General features: G+C 31.8%; 1 pseudogene; it reads right to left on the bottom strand.

The window, feature by feature from the left end:
- Nucleotides 1–4,672: 4,672 nt before the first annotated feature.
- On the bottom strand, nucleotides 4,673–6,489 carry LOC107841362 (annotated as a pseudogene).
- Between the last annotated feature and the right edge of the window lie 3,262 nt (nucleotides 6,490–9,751).

The following is a 9,751-nucleotide window of genomic DNA, read 5'->3' as shown; positions in this document are numbered from 1 at the left end:
AAAATACATAAAATAGTGATGAAAATGATTAAAAAAACAACCAAATATGATGATCAATCCAAACAAAATCATATCAAAGCAATCGTAATCATGTTCTTGGCATAAACCCCGAAAAAGGGGCGTTTAGATGCTAAAGGAAATAATCGTAATTAACAAACTCAAACATATTGTTCAATCATAGAAACCATACAAATCACCTGACTATCATCAAACATGTTTCCTCACAATGAGAGAGTTACCCATAATCACTCACATAAATGCAATTAATTATATTTTAGGTATAAGAAACAAATTACGCTTACTCTCAAAACTAATTCACAAGTTACATAAAATGAACCATTGGCATGCCCTTAGTTTAGTACTCCACTAATATCATAATGGTGAATCTTAGGATCAAGTAGGTCTTTAAGGGTAGTTATGGTAGGCTAAGGGATGGGTGGAACTATTTTGGCTAGTAATAGTGACTAACTTCCCTAAGCGCTTTAATACATCTAACTTTTTCATCAATTTACCTTTAACAACCTATTTACACCACTTTTGTCTACCCCATTCAATTGTTTTTCCCCATACCATTAAGCTCATTCATATACACTATGGTGGTAGTATTGTCTATTCACAACTTATTGAATGTTAACAAATTTTTTCTGTACATTACACAACTCTCTTCCACAACACATAACAATTGTACACACCAATAACTATCATTTTGGGGCTTCAATTACACCTTTCTCCAACTTGAATTTCTGACTCCTTAACCTAACTAAGTTTACACTAAAATCTTAAGAGCTTTGGATTAAATTAAGGTTTATCAAAGAAGGGATTAGGCTACATATAAGGCTACCAAAGAAAAAGTTAAAAACTTAATTGGGCTAGCTAGGATTTTGCACAAGGGTAGGTAAAAGAGGGTATTCAACATTGCAATAAAAGAAATGCCTATATTATCTTCCTAAACTCGCAATCTTTATTTCACTTTGCACACACACTAGGAAAGTTATAGGAAATAAGTACAACATGGAATATACAAAAACTTCACACACACATGACACATGCTCAACTTAAGAAAGATCATTATAGACTATTGTCCAAACAATCATGTGAACTCAACATTAACACAAAAAGTCAAACAGGTATAATCATGAGTTTAGGAGTCTCAAAACCAACAATTCACATTATCAACATTCTCTTTAAAACAAAACACTTTGATCATGCAATCAAACGTAGCAACATAAGAATATCCCACACCAAAAATTTTAAAATTACCCTAAAAATGGAAATTTCCCCACACCACACTTAAAAATATACTTTGTCCACAAATTGTTCCTAAAAGAAGAGATAGAAATACTCCTTGTGGCCTCTACGAATAGATAGTACCAGTTTTATACATCAAGGGTGTCTGGGGACCCCACACATAGTTTTTGCCGTCATCTCTATCTCAGGTTTTTAAGTATTTAGACATCCCATCAACCTTTAACCCAACACAAACAAAAACTAGAGAAGTAAGATCTAAAATACTAAAAATAAAACCTATATAACTTGGGTTTCCTCCCAAGCAGCGCCTAATTTAGTGTCACCGCTACAAGAAAAATAGCCTCTAGGGAATGGAATTCCCGTCTCTAAAAGTCCAATTTTGGTGGAAAAAAATCTTTTTGGATGGGAAAATATTGGTCGTAACTCGTCCTTATAGTATCCTTCTCTTACGGTCTATTACAATGAGATACTCTAGCTGGTCATTAAATGTCATTAGAGACAGTAACACATCCAGCCTCAAAAATACTTTTAAAGACCATATATCTCTCCGTAATCGATGATTTTTATCTTTAACAAGTAGTTATTTTCTAGTCACTAAATGATTTTTGCAATAAGTAACTACCTTGTCCTAAATTAATCTATAACAACGAGCATCTAACTCATCCTAGATTAATCTTTAAAGAGGAGCAACTGCCTTATCCTAAATTATCCTTTAGAGAGTAGCAACTAACTCTTCCTTAATAAATCTTTAGAGATGAGCAACTAACTCATCCAACATTGCTACCAAAATTATAAAATTTATATATTTTATTACTAAATGTAAAATTGCTATTGAAAATCTTGAAGGATGATAAATATAATTTGAATATTTGATGAGCAGAAAAAAATAAATCAATTAACATCCCTAGCAAGAATATGATGTCAATAGTTTCAATATTTGCTAAACAAAAAAAAACTTAACCAATTAACATCCCGAGCTATAATGATGTCAATAGTTTCAATATTTACTTAAAAAATAAAACTTAACCAAGTAACATACCGAGCTAGAATTTGATGTCAATTTTACATAATGTTCCTAAAAAAATAATAATGAGCTTGTGCATTCTCTGAACTTGCATCTTCACTTGTAATTTCAATCTTCAAAAATTTGTAAGAACAAAAATTTGGAAAGACAATTAATAACTATTGGAATATAATTTAATATACTCAAGAAACAAAGAATTGAAACACAATATAGCAATGGATAACTGACTTAGCCAATGGACAAAACAAGTACATAGAGTTGAAAACTAAGTCAACTATGAGATGAATATGAAAAAAGTACTCGCCTCCTTTCAATTTGAATTGTTTGATTCACGAAAAAGGAGAAAATACAAGTATTAACATGACTAATAAAACTACTTAGATATTTTTTGGGGATGAAGTGAGAACTACTATAAAATGTCAATATAGGTAACATAAGTGGCAAAATGTATTTATTGATGGTACATCAGAAGAGGTGTATATAGTTGAGTGAATAAAATTTTACTTAGGTCTCTCTTCTCTTCTATATATGAAGTTGTACTATATAAACCCACAAAAATGACAATTGTGTGAAGGGAAGTGTTATGCTTTTCATAAAAACTGAATAATTGTATGTTCAATTTCATTTCACCAAAGCAAAATCTTCTATTATTGTCAATAGTTGTTTCTCTTGTTAGATTTTTTAGAGATTGCTGAAAATAAGATACAATAAACCATTTCCATTGAGGTATACTTTTTTACGTGTATTGGTGTGTGAATGAGAAATCTAATTGCTATCACAGAAGTTGCTAAAGAAGCTACTGGAAAAGTTTTTAACCCACTGATATTATGGTATTTGGAGCATGGAAATTTATGTCCCATCTATTTTATTCCTCAAAACATTAAGTTCTATGAAATTAAAAAGACATGTAGAGGAAAGTACAATCATACTTTTTATAGCCATGTATAGTGAAAGTATTCTCTTTATCTTAAGTGGAAAAATAGTATGACATGGACTATCTCCATAAGTAGTAGTTTAAGTATGGTCCTGTGAATAATAGTGCTTTTTTGATTTAGGATATGAGAACTATCCTAAAGTGTTGAAAAGGACGGTGCTCTACTGCTCAAGTAAAGTGACATAACCATGTACTTGTCTATAAAACCTACCCAACATTTTATGAAAAAATCCTAAGAAATCATCCAAAATTTAAAAGTAAACACAAAAGAAAAATAGATCAACGTAGTTACCTAGGATCAAATTTTTGTTGTTTAAGAAGGTATCTGCTCTTTATTATAGCCTCCTCTTTAATAATTTTTTCTATGGTGTCGTAGTGTACCTTGATATTTCCCACTACTCTCGACTCTTAAATTTGTTATGTTAATATGTGTATACATTACATACCATATACCTCATCATATTTTCTCTAAAAGTTCTTTCCTCTGTTCTTTTAATTATTGTTGCTTAAATATGTAATATTTTCTAGTACTAAACCTATTGCCTTAAAAAGAGAAGTAGCATAGTAATATTTAAATACTTAATAATCATGTCAACAAGTGTCAACCGAGATGGCTTGACTGGTTTGATCCGAATCAATGAAACACGACAGCGACAGCCCGATGAAGTACAAAGAGGCTGGGCCATTTACCTTGAGTAATGAACAAACAAGACGAAAAAGTTCTATTTTAACATTAGATAGAAAATAGAAGTAAACTATTTTGATAAGCTGAAGAAAGCCCTAGAAGTTGGAAGGTTGTCAGGCACCATAAGAGATGCTACACAATGTCAGGCAGCGTAACATTTTTTCTTCTACTGGAAGTTGGAAGGATGTGTCATTTCTTAAGTTATTTATATGAAATAAAATAGAGTATGAACTTGCAATAAAAAATACACAACATAATACATAACTTGAAAAAACTCAACAGATTTGAAAAAAAAAATACTTCCTTGTTTAAACCTCTTTGGTGCATTGCTTAACTTTATTAGTCGATTGAGTAAATGGAGTATGAACTTTCATATACTTATTCTAATGAACCATGGAGTTCTTACGTATTGTTCACATTCCTTAACTAGAATACATGGTAATATTTTTAAGTCCTTCTTCTGGTCCCTTCCCAATAGCAGCTAGAGAAAGCAATTCATATTACTAATACTTAAGTTATATATGCAATCAAAAACTCAATAGATTTTTAAAAATACTTACTTTTTTCACCATCTTTGGTGCATTTCTTAACTTGATTAGTCGATGGAGAAAATGGAGTATGAACTTACATATACTCGTTATCAAGAACAATGGAGTTCTTACGTATCGTTCCCGTTCCTTGACTAGATGACATGGTAAAGTTTTTAAGTCCTTCTTCTAGTGCCATCAACTAGTTGTCTAATGATTATATTCACACCAGGCTCATCGTGTTCTATCGGTTTTTACTCCATTTCACTAGAATTTCTAGTGGAAAGTGAAGCTTTATCCCAGAGTCTGTGGTTGTCCTTGATATGTCCATATATGACATGTCGCCCATTGGGAAACTAGTTGATCCAGATGATTTATGGTAATGGCTTGGTTTCCAGTCCTTTATTTTTTGTAGAAGTCATCAATGGGCTCTCCATAGCAGATCCAATCCTCGAATAATTAGAATCTCTCTACAGAGAAACATCTCAGGTACATCAATCTCCATTTGCAATTTATTAGTACTATTTACTTTAAAGCTTTATCTAAAATTCAAACTAATGATTAGCCAGTACAAGTGCATGAAATATTTCTCTTCTGCTATAATTTTTACACTTGTATAGTAGAATACTTCAAGATTTCTTTAGGAACATAATGATTAATCAATATAAAACAACTCCAGAAATAATGTTATTGGATATCGATCTCTTTATGCTATTAAAAATTTGACCCATTATAGAGCTTGAAGAGTTCAGGGTCTTCTAAATCAAGTAAATTTTAGTGATTTTTAGACTAAAAAAAGTATGAACTTCTTGCCTATAGACATGATGAGTACGGCTAGCTTATTACTTTGAGAAGGGAAACTAGCTAATGAAGCGGAAACTTGTCAGCTAATACACATAAAAAAAACTGCCCTACTGGATTTAACTCTACTATAACCAAGTGTATCAGTAAATTTAGCAACTCATCCATATAACTGCGTTAATATAATTCAAAGCAGAAATCTAACTTACTCCATCTTCAGATCGTGCAGGCGTGTTAAGAGCTTGCTTATTGAATCTCTGAACATTGTAGAGCTCCATAATTCTGCCATTATTCTCTTCCCGCCATCTTTGAGCTTTCCATTTGTTGAACATGTCCCGACTTTAAAAGAACCTGGTGATATTTATTGCCATGACCATTAATGAGTATTTTAACAAGGTACAAATAAAACTAATATTTTAAATAAGAATATTACAGATAGAAAATGGACAATGTGATAACTTATCAGGCCAAATAGAAAGCTACACAACACAGATACATTCAATTAAATAGGTCATCAATTTAGATGGCATTCAAAGCACATCAACTTTATAATAAGAATGGCATATGTAGTAAGAAAGATATTTGAAGGCACAGTACTAAACAAGTGAGATATTTTAGCAGACACGAAGGGAACAAAGAAAATGAAAACTCAATAAGAATTCATGAATGAATGAAAGGGACTAAACATTGACCTAAGACAAGATTATGTATAGAAGCTTTCATTACACATAGGCAAGAAGTTGTCAATAACAATAATTCCCATAATATCATTCTAGACTACGACTAAATAGAAAAAAGTTGGGATAAGTTACAAGTAACTTCACTTAAGCTCATCTTAGTCCAATATTTTATACTCTGCTAAATTTTTAAGGTAGAAATGAAACGAGATTGATATATACCTAAATCGGATTAGTTTAAGATTTTTTTTCTCCATTAGGGAAAGAAAGAAATGTGATCTGAACCCCAGGTTCAACATGTGCAGTCCACTTTTTTTGTCCATCATCTTTCACCACCATATCACCAGATTGAAAAATAAATTCTACACCACCACCACCACCAATAAATCCTCTAGCAAATCTTGAATCAGTCCATGGATTCCTTAGATTTCCAGCATTTATAAAATCCCAAGCTGGAGTAGAACTTAAACTTACTAGTGGAAAAGGATATGAAACTCCCTATAATGTTGTATCAACATCAGGATATGGTCTATGACCTTTCTAGTTAGTACTAGTTGGCGTTGATGACTTATATTTGTACACACAAGAGACATTTAAATCAATATCCTTAATCTACAAATGTTTAAAACTTATAAGTTCATAGCAACTCAGTACAACATCAAGAAGATAGATTCTTGATTAAAATATGAAATGTAGTATTAATATTAGTTAAAACAACTAATGTTGGTTTAAATGTTACCAAATGTAAAAATCAAAAAACACAAATAAAGTGTTGGCTTAAATGATGAAAGGTTCAAAAGGAAAAAAAATATAAAAATATATGTGGTAATCTAATATTAATAAGTACAAGCATGAATGACAAATATACAGACGAAGACATGATAAAGGTGAAGTTTAAATTATTTAGGGCCGCCTCTTTAGGATGACACTTATTGGAATGAAAAGAGTTACTTGAAGCCTTGATAATGGCATTAAAGTGCTTACCGCTTTTTGTGTCTCACGTAAAGGCTTAAGTTCGCCTTAAGTGTGTCATTGAAAACATTGACTTTCAAAAAAATAACAATAAATTAAAATGTTCTGCCAATTTCAGACAATATGAAGCGATTCCACCTATTACTGCTACAAGATATGGAATTTGTCATGTACTTTAAAAGAAAAATAGTCAAAGAAGATGATCTTATTACAGGTCCAAAAGAAAAATTTACTATTTGAAAGTCACTTAATTTCAGAAGTTAACTTTCTGGGGTACTGATGAATTTAATAGTTGAACTTATGAAGGATTAAGTTAGAGGCTGCATTATAGTGAATAGATAGGTATATCAATGAAAGGTCATGTCAAAGATAATATTAGTCAAGTCTTTGGCTAGACATGAGTATTGTCTTTTCTACGAATTTGCACTAGTCTACATATTAGACTAATATTTTTATTGGGTTTGCAAATTATTAGGAAAATTTACATTGAAAGATGTTCATACTGGTTATAGACCTATGTTTAATATGTCCAAGAAACACATACACCATTAAGGATAAGTCACCATAAGCTTAAAGATAAGTCTTTGTCCACCCCGTCCAGCCTAGCCAAACTCATAAACTGGTCCGCCCTGCCCTGCATAGTTGTAAACCCACTAATTCCTATTGCTATTCCTAGCAGCTAGACGATAGAGAGAGGATAACTGACCATCCATAAATTGAAAATTTTAATAGTAAATTACTAAGTTGTACAAATAAAAAAAATAACAAATTCTGATCAAATAAAGTTGGAAGAATATAATAATAGCTTAAACAACCAATCAATAAAAATAATTTAGAATAATTTTGAAAGAAAAGAGTAACTATAGATAGAAAAAAAACTATACCTCAAATTCACTAGAGAGATAAAAATAAATATTAGGCCAAATTTTAGCTGCAATAACCGGAGAAATTGAAGAAACAATTAGCGAAGTTGCTCTGTCGATCGTTGTGCATCTGCAAGTTGGTTTGTATATTGATGAGGCCCTAGGGTAAATTTGTGAACAACCTATTTGAGGTAGTGAAATGATATATCGATGTACAATAGTGCGTGTACTAGAGAGCTCTTCTATTTAATTAAAAGTTTTCAAAAAATTAAACAAAGAAAGGAAAAAGTGTGTATTTTAGTATATTTAGTGAAACAAGAAAGAAAAGGCGCGTACTAATATATTTAGTAAAATAAAAATAAATGATTAAAATTTTAATATTATATTTTAGCATTTGTTTTTCCCACTCAAATATCAAAATTATAATTTGGGACTAGTTAAATATTTTTTAGGGACCAAATTTTGTACCTTCATAATAAACTACAATATTAAGGACCAACGTATAATATCATCCTAATACATGTACTTTCAAAGATGATATTATTAATTCATCACTAAATATTGGTCATAAATAAAGTATTTTCTTATATTGCACGGAATGACCCAATCTACGACTCATCCACTCTTCTTCATCCTCTTCCTCCTAGTTGGAGGCCATCCTCTAATTCGTTTCTTACCTATTTAGTGTGAAATCTTAAGTTCAATAACTCTCACAACAATAGCCTTTTCAGGATCATTAATCTGCATTATTTTAGGGTAATGTGGTTGTGTCTTAGGATACATAATAAGAAAGTCATAAAAGGTCTTTCGTGGATTAAACTCCACCACCCCATACTTATCTCCATCAATCACTGTAATCATGTACAAATCTTTGTAGTGAGATAGTCTGTTTAGTGGTTTGTACACTTTGAAATGCCTCTTTCTCATCCAACCTTATTATATGCATGCCCTCTCTCACATCTATCAATTCTCCTTCCTTTGACAAATATTAATGTCCCAGGGTTACTAGCACTCTTTCATCTTCCAGAAAATCTAAAACAATAAAAATAGTAAGAATAATAAACTTACCCACCTTGATGAGAACATCCTCTATGATTTATTTAGGATAGGCTATGCTCCAGTTTTCCAAAATTAGAGTATAATAGGGCTCGGTCTCGATTTCCCCAAGCTCAAAGTGTTGAATAAGGAAAGGGGCATCAAGTTAATAGTTTTCCCAAAATCACTAAGTACGTAGACCACCTCATTGCTACTAATTTGAGTAGGGGCCATGAAACACCCAGGGTCTCTAAATTTTTTGGGTATTTTCTATATCACCAAAGAACTACACTTCTTAGTGAGTGCTACTGTCTTAATATCCTATAGCTTAACTTTGTTAGTGACCAAGTACTTCAAGTACTTAGTATACTTGGGCATTCCCTACAAAACATCTAAAAGAGGAAGATTAATAAGAAGCTCTCTAAATGTGACAAAGAAATTCTTAAAGCACACATCTTCCTTCTCTTTTCTAAGCCTCTGTAAGAAAGGTGGTGGTGTTCTATGCTTTTCCTGTTCAACAACATTTGTTTTTGACAACTTAGACTTTCTCAAATTTTTAGAAACTTTGTCATCTATCTGCTTAGGAGCTATCTGAGCATCTACCTCCTTAGTTGTCTTTGGAGGTTCTTATTGAGCTTTTTACCTCTCCTCAAAGTGATTAGCATTACAAGATTTGAAGGTTCAGTGTTACTTGGAACACTACCTTGAGGCCTGTCATTTTTAATTATTGCATTTTCCTAATCTGCACTTTCAAGTTCTTTGTAGCCACCTACTGACTCTTCATATCTGCTACCAACTGTGCATGAGATTGTAAAACTTGCTTTAGCATTTCTTCCATATTGCTAGATTGAGTTAAGGCCTAATTTTGTTATGGCTAAAACAACGGTTATTGGTTGTTCCATGATGGATTTGGTGGATTAGACAGCCATGTTAGATTGTAGGCGTTTACATAATCCATCCTTTAAGAATTACCCATAAATATCAC

Source organism: Capsicum annuum, chromosome 9 (assembly GCF_002878395.1).
Source record: "Capsicum annuum cultivar UCD-10X-F1 chromosome 9, UCD10Xv1.1, whole genome shotgun sequence".
Taxonomy (NCBI): Eukaryota; Viridiplantae; Streptophyta; class Magnoliopsida; order Solanales; family Solanaceae; genus Capsicum; species Capsicum annuum.
This window is presented reverse-complemented; position numbering and strand designations above follow the sequence as displayed.